At 33.1% G+C, this 10,580-nt stretch overlaps 1 pseudogene; it reads left to right on the top strand.

Annotated features, from left to right (window-relative positions):
* Positions 1 to 267: 267 nt before the first annotated feature.
* On the top strand, positions 268 to 6,537 carry LOC114719342 (protein BFR2-like; annotated as a pseudogene).
* The last annotated feature ends 4,043 nt before the right edge of the window (positions 6,538 to 10,580 follow it).

Raw genomic sequence — 10,580 nt, 5'->3', positions numbered from 1 at the left:
GAAGTTGAAGCATAAGAAATCCCACATGTTGAAGTTTTATTAGACCTACGACAGCAAGGTGGCTAAGGAGGAGATTGAATATGATCAACAGCTAGCACAAGGAGAAAAAAACAGAAAATCTTATGCAAAATTTGTCTGTGAAAATTCCGGGGAAAAATGCAGGAAAAACAGCAGAAGGAGCAATGGATCCATGGGACAAAGCAAATGAAAGAGAAGAAATGAACCTGGATGGATATGGAGGGAAGCCAAAGAAATAGCTCTCACAAAATGGTAGCTTCAGAACTTGCAGACTTGCTTTCTCTTGAAACAAGCTCTTCAGTTCAGATTCAGAGATCAACAAATACCTCGCTCACATGTATTTATCTCTATGTTTCAGAGGCTCTTTTTCCAGTTTCCGAGAAGCTCGTGTTGATAGTTTGACTCTTGATTAACGTGAAAGAAAGTTCAAACAAAACTATTTAGCAAGTGGGAACAGGTTGCGGAACGATCAATATATAGCAACGTGATGGAGAGTAACGATTGATGCTGAAATGAAGAGCATATATTTATGGATGGAATAATAGTGCGAAAGAAAGAATTCATCATGGGGCCAACTTACTAGTTACTAGTCAAGGCCACCCAACAACTTCACTGATTTATTTGATGCTTTTTTTCCCCCTTTACCAGGAACTTAATTTATTCTAAAAAAAAGCAGAGCTATGGTGAGTAAAAGTACATGTGTTGAAGGCGTATTAACCAGGCCTGTGTTAATGGTTTTTTCTTTCAAAAGAAATTGGACTGAATAAATTGATAGATATTGATATTTTTTGTTTCTTTTCTGTGAGAAAAAGAAAAACAAAACCGTAGAAATTTCAGGAAAATACTGGAGATCGGTGGGATCAAGCAAATGGATCATGAGAAAAAAGAATACCTGTTGGTTGCCTTTTTCACGCACAACAACGAAATGGGGAGTGATTAAGGTGAACGAAAGAAGCACTTCACTTTTTCAAATAAAATAAATAAAACAGTCGTTTACTTCATTAAGAAAAATATGAATAAATAAACGAAGACCTTAATCAACAGATCAAGTGCGTCCATATCTTTGAAGGTTTTAGGACTTTGTTTTTTCAGAAGTTGACGTATAAAAGAAATTCATATGTTTAAGAACTTTATTTGGATTGACTTATAAATAGCTTTTCAAACATGATTTACGAAATACGAGATAAATATGTGAGAAAAATTTTATCTCGATTTATGTAAACTTGTTTAGAAGTCCATTTTCAACGGAGCTCCAAACAAGCCGTAAGTTTATTAGATCTACAACAGTAAGGGAGCTAAGGGGGAGATTGAATCAACAGCACTAGGAGAAGAATTAAAACAACAAATCTTTTGCAGGCAGAACAGAAGGATGATGGATTCATGGGATAAAGAGAGTAAAAGAGAAGAAATAACCCGGATGTGGAGGGAAGCAAAAGAAACAGCTCCCAAGCTAAGGTCGGCCTCAAAAATGGCACCTTCAGAATTTGCAGATCAGACTTGCTTTCTCTTCAAACAAGTTGTTCAGATACAGAGATCAACAAATGCCTCGATCCCTAACATCTTTATGTCTTGCTTCAGCCTTCCTGGTCAACCAGTAAAGTCATCCCGCGCTTGTCGCTTTTCTCTTTCCCCTTCTTTTTCTCTTCTTAAATATTTCCAAAGTTGGACGAAGCTGCGGGACAATTAAGTCCACCTAACAACTTTACTTATGTATTTGAAGTTTCTTATCAACAACTTTGAACTTGCACAACGGTCGCTGTGCTTTAATCAATTTCTTCACTTTTTCTTTTAGCAGGAAATTCCCAAGCTTTTGCTGTTGTCGCAGTCACAGCATGCTTTATGCGCACCGCATCGTAGCCTCCAAATTAACAAATTCTCCCTAATCTGGTCAGCAGAAGACTAATTATAAATATTAAAAAAATAGGTAAGTGACTTATTTGCATATAATGTCTTAGAATCTTCTTAAATAACTTATTTTAGTTATTTACATTAGAATCTACTCCTCAATAGAAACCCTTTTAATTTATGTAATCAATAGGAGAGAGTTTGGACAAATAACAATAAATTTGAAAAACAAAATAGATTAAGTTATTAAATTAAGTAACACCTGTATATACAAGGTCTTACATAAGATGAGGAGGAGTCAATAATAACTTAATATAATGAAACTTTTTAGGATTACACCATAAATATTTTCGAGTTTCTAATGTCTCACCTCTTTCTAATACTCCTCATATAATACCCCGACCTCTTAATTATTTTTTTATCAATTATATTTTACATAAAATGATAGATGCTCGTGGTAAATATAGTTATTAGATCTCACGCGTCTATGCTTCAATAGATCTACAAGTGAAAGTAGCTAGCTAGATAACGGTAAGACAGTGAGATTCAACACACCAAGAAGGAGAAGCGAGCTAGCATAATTTTTCTGTACGAAAAAACAAAACCGTCAAAGTTCCAAGAAAATGCTGGTAATTATAAAACTGGAGATCGATGGGATGAGCAAGGGGATTTTTACTATTTTGGAGGACCGGAGGAGTACATATTTTGGAGGCTCTAATATCCCCCCCTCTTTCCAGTGTTTATTGTAATACCCCAACCTTCTTATTACTCTGTCACGTATTAAATCTAAGAACTACACATCTAATTTTAAAAGATTAAAAAAATTAGTTAAGATAATTATTTGTGAAAAAAGTATTCATAGTATGTGCACCCAATATGTAAATTCTCAAAAAATAGCTTTCATATAATTGTAGTAATTTCATATTCCACACCTTCGAATGAGAACATGTGGGATACTTATATTGTCTCTCTCATTTTTGCTCTGTTCTAGCTGACTAATAGAGTTATAACTCTTCTGTTACAACTAAACAGCTATTACTATTCCCACGTAACACCCCAAAAGAACAAAAAAGAAACAATGCCCACAAAAATCATTTCAAAACAAAGAAGTAGAGATAGAATTGTACTAAATTTTCTTTTTTTGTGTAAAGAAGTTAACATCTCTTTCTTCTTTGAGAGCTCTCAAGGTATTGGGGATGATTGTTTGCTTTGGTGCTTTTATGGTGTCCCTTGAAAATGTATCTTTTTGGCAAAAAAAAAATTTTTTGGGGTTGTCGCATATTTATGAGCTTTGATATAAACAAGAAACAGAGTAAATCACACTCGTTGATGATTTTGCATGTGAGAAATTCTTGTTAGGGTGCAACCTGATGATGCATTAGTTATCCTTGTAAGCAACGGCGATCTCTATATTAGACTTTGGTCATGATGAAAGCTTTTTGTTGTTCTTGTTTTGTCTTTAGGAGTGTATAAATTCTGATGCATGCAAGATTCTTTTACTACCATTAGAGATACTTTAAAGAATTTGAAGCATCATAATTGCTTCTTCTTTTTCCCCACCAGGTGCTTTCAATTGTAGTCATTACCATAATATGTATACAGTTCAATGGACGTTTTCCCTCCTTCGCTTAGTTGTAATCATATTATTTTTGTTTTACTTGAAGGCACTCTGGTACAAGATCCTTGAACTTAGAGCCTTACTTCAGAAGCCATCCTCAAGTTCGAATATGTTACCCCAGGTATTTTCCTAGTGCACTTTGAAGTTTACTATGACTTTCTATTTATCACATAAGAATTCTGTGCCAAAGAGATCAACTTTCTGCAGGAGCCAATCGGGTCTTCATTGTATGGTTCTGATGAGGGTGTTAGTGCAACGTATTAAGATCTTATGACCTCCTCCAAGGAGACGTTAGATTCTACATCAGAACTGCAAGAGGTATAGATATAGAAGAACATGTAGAACTGTTCCCTTATGTTTCATGCCAACAGAAACTATACTTATCTATAATATTACATCTTTACCTCTCTAATTTTCTTATGCACTGATAATTTTCTCCTTATATTAGGCCCTGCTTGCCCAGAATCCATTTATTGCCCCGTAATTTAACTACAACGTTAGCATATCCTTCTATGTTGATTGCTAAAGTGAAAGGGCAATATTTTGCGCTAATGGAAATAGATGCCTTGTCTCTTGTCTGTGTATGTTGTTTAAAGGATTTTTATTTTTATTCTTTTGGGATGTGGTATAGCTTCCATTCTGTTGCATATATGCTTGAATTGTGTTCTGAACTGACATGAGCTTGGTTTATCTTCTAACCAAAATATTCAGACATTTTGAAGAATTTAGATGACAATTTTGATGAAGAGTGGTCACAGATTTCTCAGATGCATAAGAGGTATTTTCATCATCATCTTCTTGGCGCGCTCTTATTTTGCTGGACATTCATTTCCTCACAGCACATCGTCATTCAGGATTCTAAATTTTTTCAGTTGAACCCTACCTGTGGCAGTAATATTTGAAACTTACCTTGTTATGTATTTGGTGTACATTTTTTCTTACTTTCTGTCTTGCTAAGCACCCGTCCCACAAAAAACACAAAGGGAAAAAAAAAAAAAACACAGCACACAAAACTGACCCAACTTGTGAGCACCCCTAAATTATGGATCTTCACTACTATCTGGACCTTTTGGATTGATGAAGCGATCTACTTCAAATTAAATTTCAGAAGAAAATAATGTGATCTTTTGCTTTTTCTAGTTTTCGAACTTATAGCCCAAGGGCTTTTGTGTTAGGGGACGTGTTAGGAACATTAATAAAGCCTACTATTGGTCTTCACTTAACAACTCAAGTTTTTGACTTCCAGCTGTGCCTTTTGACATTTTAAATTTCTTATACTTATGTACATAAAATTGATTAGATAGACCCTATGACCTTATTGATGCTATTCATTATTGCATTTTGTAGATTGGCACCTTTCAGAGATAGGTCGATCAACAAATGGCAGAGGATGACACAAATGAAAACTGGTGCTACTGCCTTTAAATGCAAATTATAGGCTTTTAATCAGTTCTAGCTTTGTAACTTCATTGAGGATTCTATTGTGCGATAGGCAAGCTATTTTACTCTCGACATATCCATCACAAGATATAAGACACCAAGTTGCTGCTTATATGAGGGATTCCAGTAGAATGATCAAGCAAATGAGGTTCAGAACATTTGCTGTTAGTATATTTTGGAATGTAAGTCAGTGTTGTCTTTTTTGTTTTTGAAACATGATTCAGTTTATAGTTTTCTCACAGTCATAAAGCCAGACCCATTCACACTTTTTTGGTTCTTTTATAATTTTTGGGTGCCTTTTAGTTTATGTATGCTGACATCAAGAATATGTTTAATAACCACCAACTTTTTTTTTTCTCATTTCTGCATGCACTGTCACTGGCATTGTCTTTAGATTCTTCAGACCAAGGATAACTCTAAAGAAGGGGTTAGTCAAATTCATGGTTGATTGAGTTAAAACAGAACCTTTATGTTTTTCTCCACGTTGAATCGTGCAGACAAAAGCAAAGTCATTTTGGTATGTACTATGTAACATTTTTAAAGGAGGCCGTTCAAGTGTTTTGATCATGGATTTTAAGTCTTCATACTCCTAACGCTTGGCATTTTGTTATTGATTGTTATTTTAATGTCCTTTTCACCTGTTCTATTTGCAACATTGATCAATATTTATTTCCAATGGGACAGATTTGAATTCGAATTTGTTCAAGAAACTCATATTGGTGGCGATCCCGAACTTCTAGATGACTCTAAATTTATCAGCAATTACGAAAAGAGTTTTTCGAGGTAGTCGATCCTACATCATCTGGTAAGCAATAATTGTCTTGTGTTTGGCTAAACAGGCATTTTTATGTATTCATGTTTTTATTTCTGATGGTGTTGTTGGAATATTAGACTGGTCAAGACATCCTCTTTTGTTTAACTTATAATGTATTTTAGCAATTATGGGCGAATGACAATTGGTATTTAGCATGAAATGTTTCCTAGAAAGATTGCAGAGTTAGTAGTGATTTATTTTTTTTCCATCTAAATAGTTTTGATCAAATTTTTTGAGCCTAGAATTAGCACGAGTTGCTTTTCTGGAAATCATAGTGTTAACCTTATGCCATGCAAGCGAAAGCCACGTTCTTATTTTCTGCTATTATGAATCATACAGAGAAAGTGCTTTATGCTTTGAAGAAGACGCAGCAAAAGAAAAGGAAAATTGTCGATCGTCATGCCTCAAAAAGTCTCAAGATAAGGTTAGTTGATGAAGATGGCATTTTCTTGTTTCATGCCATCACTTTTTGTCACATGTATATACATATATATTGCTAAATTCTCCTGAATTGAAAATAGACTTTTTGACTAATTTGCTGTTTATATTGTGTAATGTGGCATTAAAGGTATAATGTTCATGAAAATATTGTAAACTTCATAGCTCCTGAGTCCATGAATCTTCCACCTATGGTTCCTAAACCTTTTGGAGATTTGTTCGGATTAAAGTCACGCAGATCATTTGCTGGGACAGCATAATCATATGCTTGGAAGGTAGATAATGACATCAAATGTTGTGCAGTAACTTGTCATAATATATTTGTACTCATTTAACCAACATTATATTGTTTATTGAGGAATTTCATTTTTCTCCTCAAAAGGCAACAATTTAGTGTAATGGTGAGGATTGGTAGTTTACAGCAGGTTTTAGTTTCAAATCTTCTCTGTTCTTAATGCATTTATCTTCCATGGACAACATATATTTCCATAAGCAATCTGTCCAACTGAGGCCTAGTTATCCATTACATTCATACTGAATAGCAATTCTATTATGTGGGATGATACAGTGACTTGGGGTTTTATGTTTCGAACTAAATTAAAAATCAAATTAGCTTTTATATTAAGGACTAAAGATAGTATGAGCTATTGTAACACTTTTTATTATGGTTTAATTTAGTGAAATCTATTTTATGCAATCAGACTATACATGTCTTTTTAGTACAAGTTAGAGGATACTCTATATATGGTCAATAATAAATAATTCCCAGAAAATTGCTTTAAAATGGAAAATTATTTCTCCACTTATTTATAAGTAAGTTATACAATATACACTCGGAAACTAACCAACAATAGAACAATTATTGAAAAGCAACATTAAGATTAATAATTTTTAGAGTATTTTCTAAAGTTGTGAGGAAGTGCTCTATGAATCACAGTTTTTTTAAAAAAAGAACAAATTTAATGTCACATAATGTGAAGGGAAAATTACCACTAGATCTCATGTAAGAAAACCAAGTATAAATAGATTTTTTATTTTGACAAAAAAAAGTGTAAATGGCCACAGTGCCTATTAACCATGTTGATCAACTTGGAATGATTCACTAGTGTCTGGTCAAACAAATATATTTTATTTTAATGTAGTTTACAATTTCAATATTATAACATTTTAACACTTACAAGTTGAGTTAATTCATAAGTAATCATTCTATTTTCTTATAATAAAATTGCTTATTAGGAAATTGTTTGTCACGCTAGTTATTATACTCACATCACATAGAGAGTAACACACACAATCGGTGCGGTTATTGTGAAGCCAAAATAAGATTAACAATTTTTATGTTGTAAAGTTGTGCGGAGGCCCTCCTCGAATTACATATTAAAAAGACGGAAAAATTAATATTTCATAAAAACACAATATTAATATGCAATAAAAAAAATCAATGAGATTGATTTAGATTAATAATTTTATGACCTGAGAAATTTAACTGATGATTAATATCATCATTAGCACTCCTCAAAGTGAACAGCTAAGTCATGATTATCCAAATAATTATTTGACCCGTGTTCACTTCGAAAGTAACGAAAAAGAGGACGTCTCTTCAAGTAGTTATAAAAGACGTTGAAAGAATGATCAGGTAAAAGGGCTATTGGGGAAGAGAGTCGTACAGCGAAGTAAGGCTGAATCCTTCTTTTGCAATTTTTATTAAGTGATTTGAGGAATATTGAAGCTTGCGGGACGCCGCTGCAGCATGCATTTTCCCCAATAATATCACTCTTTTAGTGTCAGTCTCCTCAATAATATCAGAATTGATTTCTCTTCAAACAAGCTGTTCAGATACAGAGATCAACAAATGTCTCGATCCCTCACATATTTATGTCTTGTTTCAGCCTTCCTAGTCAACCCGTCAAGTCATCCCGCGTTTGTGACTTTTCTCTTTCCCCTTCTTTTTCTCTTCTTAAATATTTCCAAAGTGGGACGAAGCTGCGGGACAACTAAGTCCACCCAACAACTTTACTTATTTATTTGATGTTTCGAACAACTTTGAACTTGTACGAAAGGTTGCTGTGCTTTAAGTAATTTCTTCGCTTTTTCTTTTACCATGAAAGTTCCAAGCTTTTGCTGTTGTGGCAGTCATAGCGTGCGTTTATGCGCACCGCATCATAGCCTCCAAATTAACAAATACTCCATAATCTGGTCAGTAAAATAATAATTATAAATATTAAAAAAATTAGTTAAGCTAGATATTTATATGCAATATATTAAAATTTTCTTAAAGAACTTATTTTAGTTTTTAACATCAGAATCTGCTCCTCAATAGAAACCCTTTTAATTTATGTAATCAATAGAAGAGAGTTTAGAAAAATAATTATAAATTTAGAAAACAAAATAGATTAAACTATTAAATTTAGGACCAAAAAAAGTAACCTATATATACAAGGTCTTACACAGGATAAGGAGGAGTTATTAATATTCCTCTAATCCTAAATATATGATCTAATTGTTGAAATAATTTTGGTCTTAAATATAAAACCTATTTCTCATATTTATCAATTTTTCTCAAATTATCCCTATGGATATTCTCTCAAACATAGTTAAGTAGAAGAGGGAGAAAGGATATTAAAGAAGATGATTATGGCGTTTTAGGAAAAACATGTCATATTTTTTATAATTAACTACCTTACCTAACTTTCTTAATCTAATCAAATTAGTTAAATAGGTTTTATATTAAGGACCAGAGGAGTAACTCAATATAATGAAATTTTTTAGAATTACACAACATGTATACATATTTTGGAGTTTCTAATGTCTCGCCTCTTTCTAATACTCCTCATATAACACGGCCAACCTCTTAATTATTTTTTTCATCAATTAGATTTTACTTAAAAAGATAGATGTTCATGGTAAATATAGTTCTTAGATCTCACGCGTCTATGTTTCAATAGATCTACAAGTAAAAGCAGCTCGCTAGATAACGGTGAGACGGTGAGATTCAACACAACAAGAACAAGAAGCTAGCTATCAGAAATTTTCTGTACGAAAAAACGAAACCGCAAAATTTCGAGGAAAATGCTGGTAATTATAAAACTGCAGATCGGGGGGATGAGCAGGTGCATTTTTAATATTTTGGAGGACGGAGGAGTACATATTTTGGAAGCTCTAATATCCCAAATCTTTTCAATGTTTATTTTAATATCCCGACCTTCTTAGTACTCTATCCTGCATCAAATGTAAGAACTACATGTCTAATTTTAAGATATTTAAAAAAATTAGTTAAGATAATTATTTGTGAAAAAATATCCATAATATGTGCACTCCATTTGTAAATTTTCCAAAAATGGCTTTTATATAATTGTAGTAATTTCATATTCCACACCTTCGAATGAGAACATGTGGGATACTTATATTCTTTCTCTCATTTTTGCTCTTTTTTAACTGATTAATAGAGTTATAACTCTTCTGTTGCAACTAACCAGCTCTTACTATTGCCACGTAACACCCCAAAAGACCAAAAAAGAAACAATGCACGCAAAAATCACTTCAAAATAAAGAAGTAGAGATAGAATTGTAATAAATTTTCTCTTTTTATGTAAAGAAGTTAACATCTCTTTCTTCTTTTAGAGCTCTCAAGGTATTGGAGATGATTGTTTGCTTCGGTGCTTTTATGGTGTTCTTTGAAAACGTATCTTTTTGGCAAAAAGTTTTTTTGGTCCCATATTTATGAGCTTTGATATGGCCAAGAAACAGAATAAACCACACTCATTGATGATTTTGCATGCGGGAAATTCTTGTTAGGGTGCAACCTAATGATGCACTAGTCATCCTTCTAAGCAATAGCGATCTCTATGTTAGACTTTGGTCAGATACTTTGTACAATTTAAAGCGTCATAATTGGCTTCTTTTTTTTTCCCCCCTTCCCCTAGGCGTTTTCAATTGTAGTCGTTACCATAATATGTATATAGTTCAATGGACGTTTTCCCTCCTCTGTTTAGTAGTAATCATATTATTTTTGTTTTTCCTAAAGGCACTCTGTTACAAGATCCTTGAACTTAGGTCCCGTTCAATACGAAGTATTAAAAATGAGAGATAAGGACTAGAGTTGCAAATGAAAAAAATCATTAAAGAAGTCTTTCGCATGAGTAATTACTTGTTACATGGGACTAGGTAAATCCATGAAAGTAGCATTGGGGAATATCTTTTCTCCCTATTGTATTCTCCAATCCCACATACATGAGTTTGTTTAATCCCATGTAATAGACAATTTTTCATACTAAACATTATTTTCTCAATACCAATCTCAATTCTTATCTCTTATTTTTAATGCTTCATACCAAACGGTACTATCTTACTTCAGAAGCCATACTCAGGCTTAAATAAGTTACCTCAGGTATTTTCCTATTACACTTT

The sequence above is a fragment of the Neltuma alba genome, unplaced genomic scaffold, assembly GCF_004799145.2.
Source record: "Neltuma alba isolate B1F8T4 unplaced genomic scaffold, ASM479914v2 tig00011913_pilon, whole genome shotgun sequence".
In the NCBI taxonomy this organism is placed as follows: Eukaryota; Viridiplantae; Streptophyta; class Magnoliopsida; order Fabales; family Fabaceae; genus Neltuma; species Neltuma alba.
Note: the sequence above shows the minus strand (reverse complement) of the source record. Positions and strands in the feature narration are given on the sequence as shown.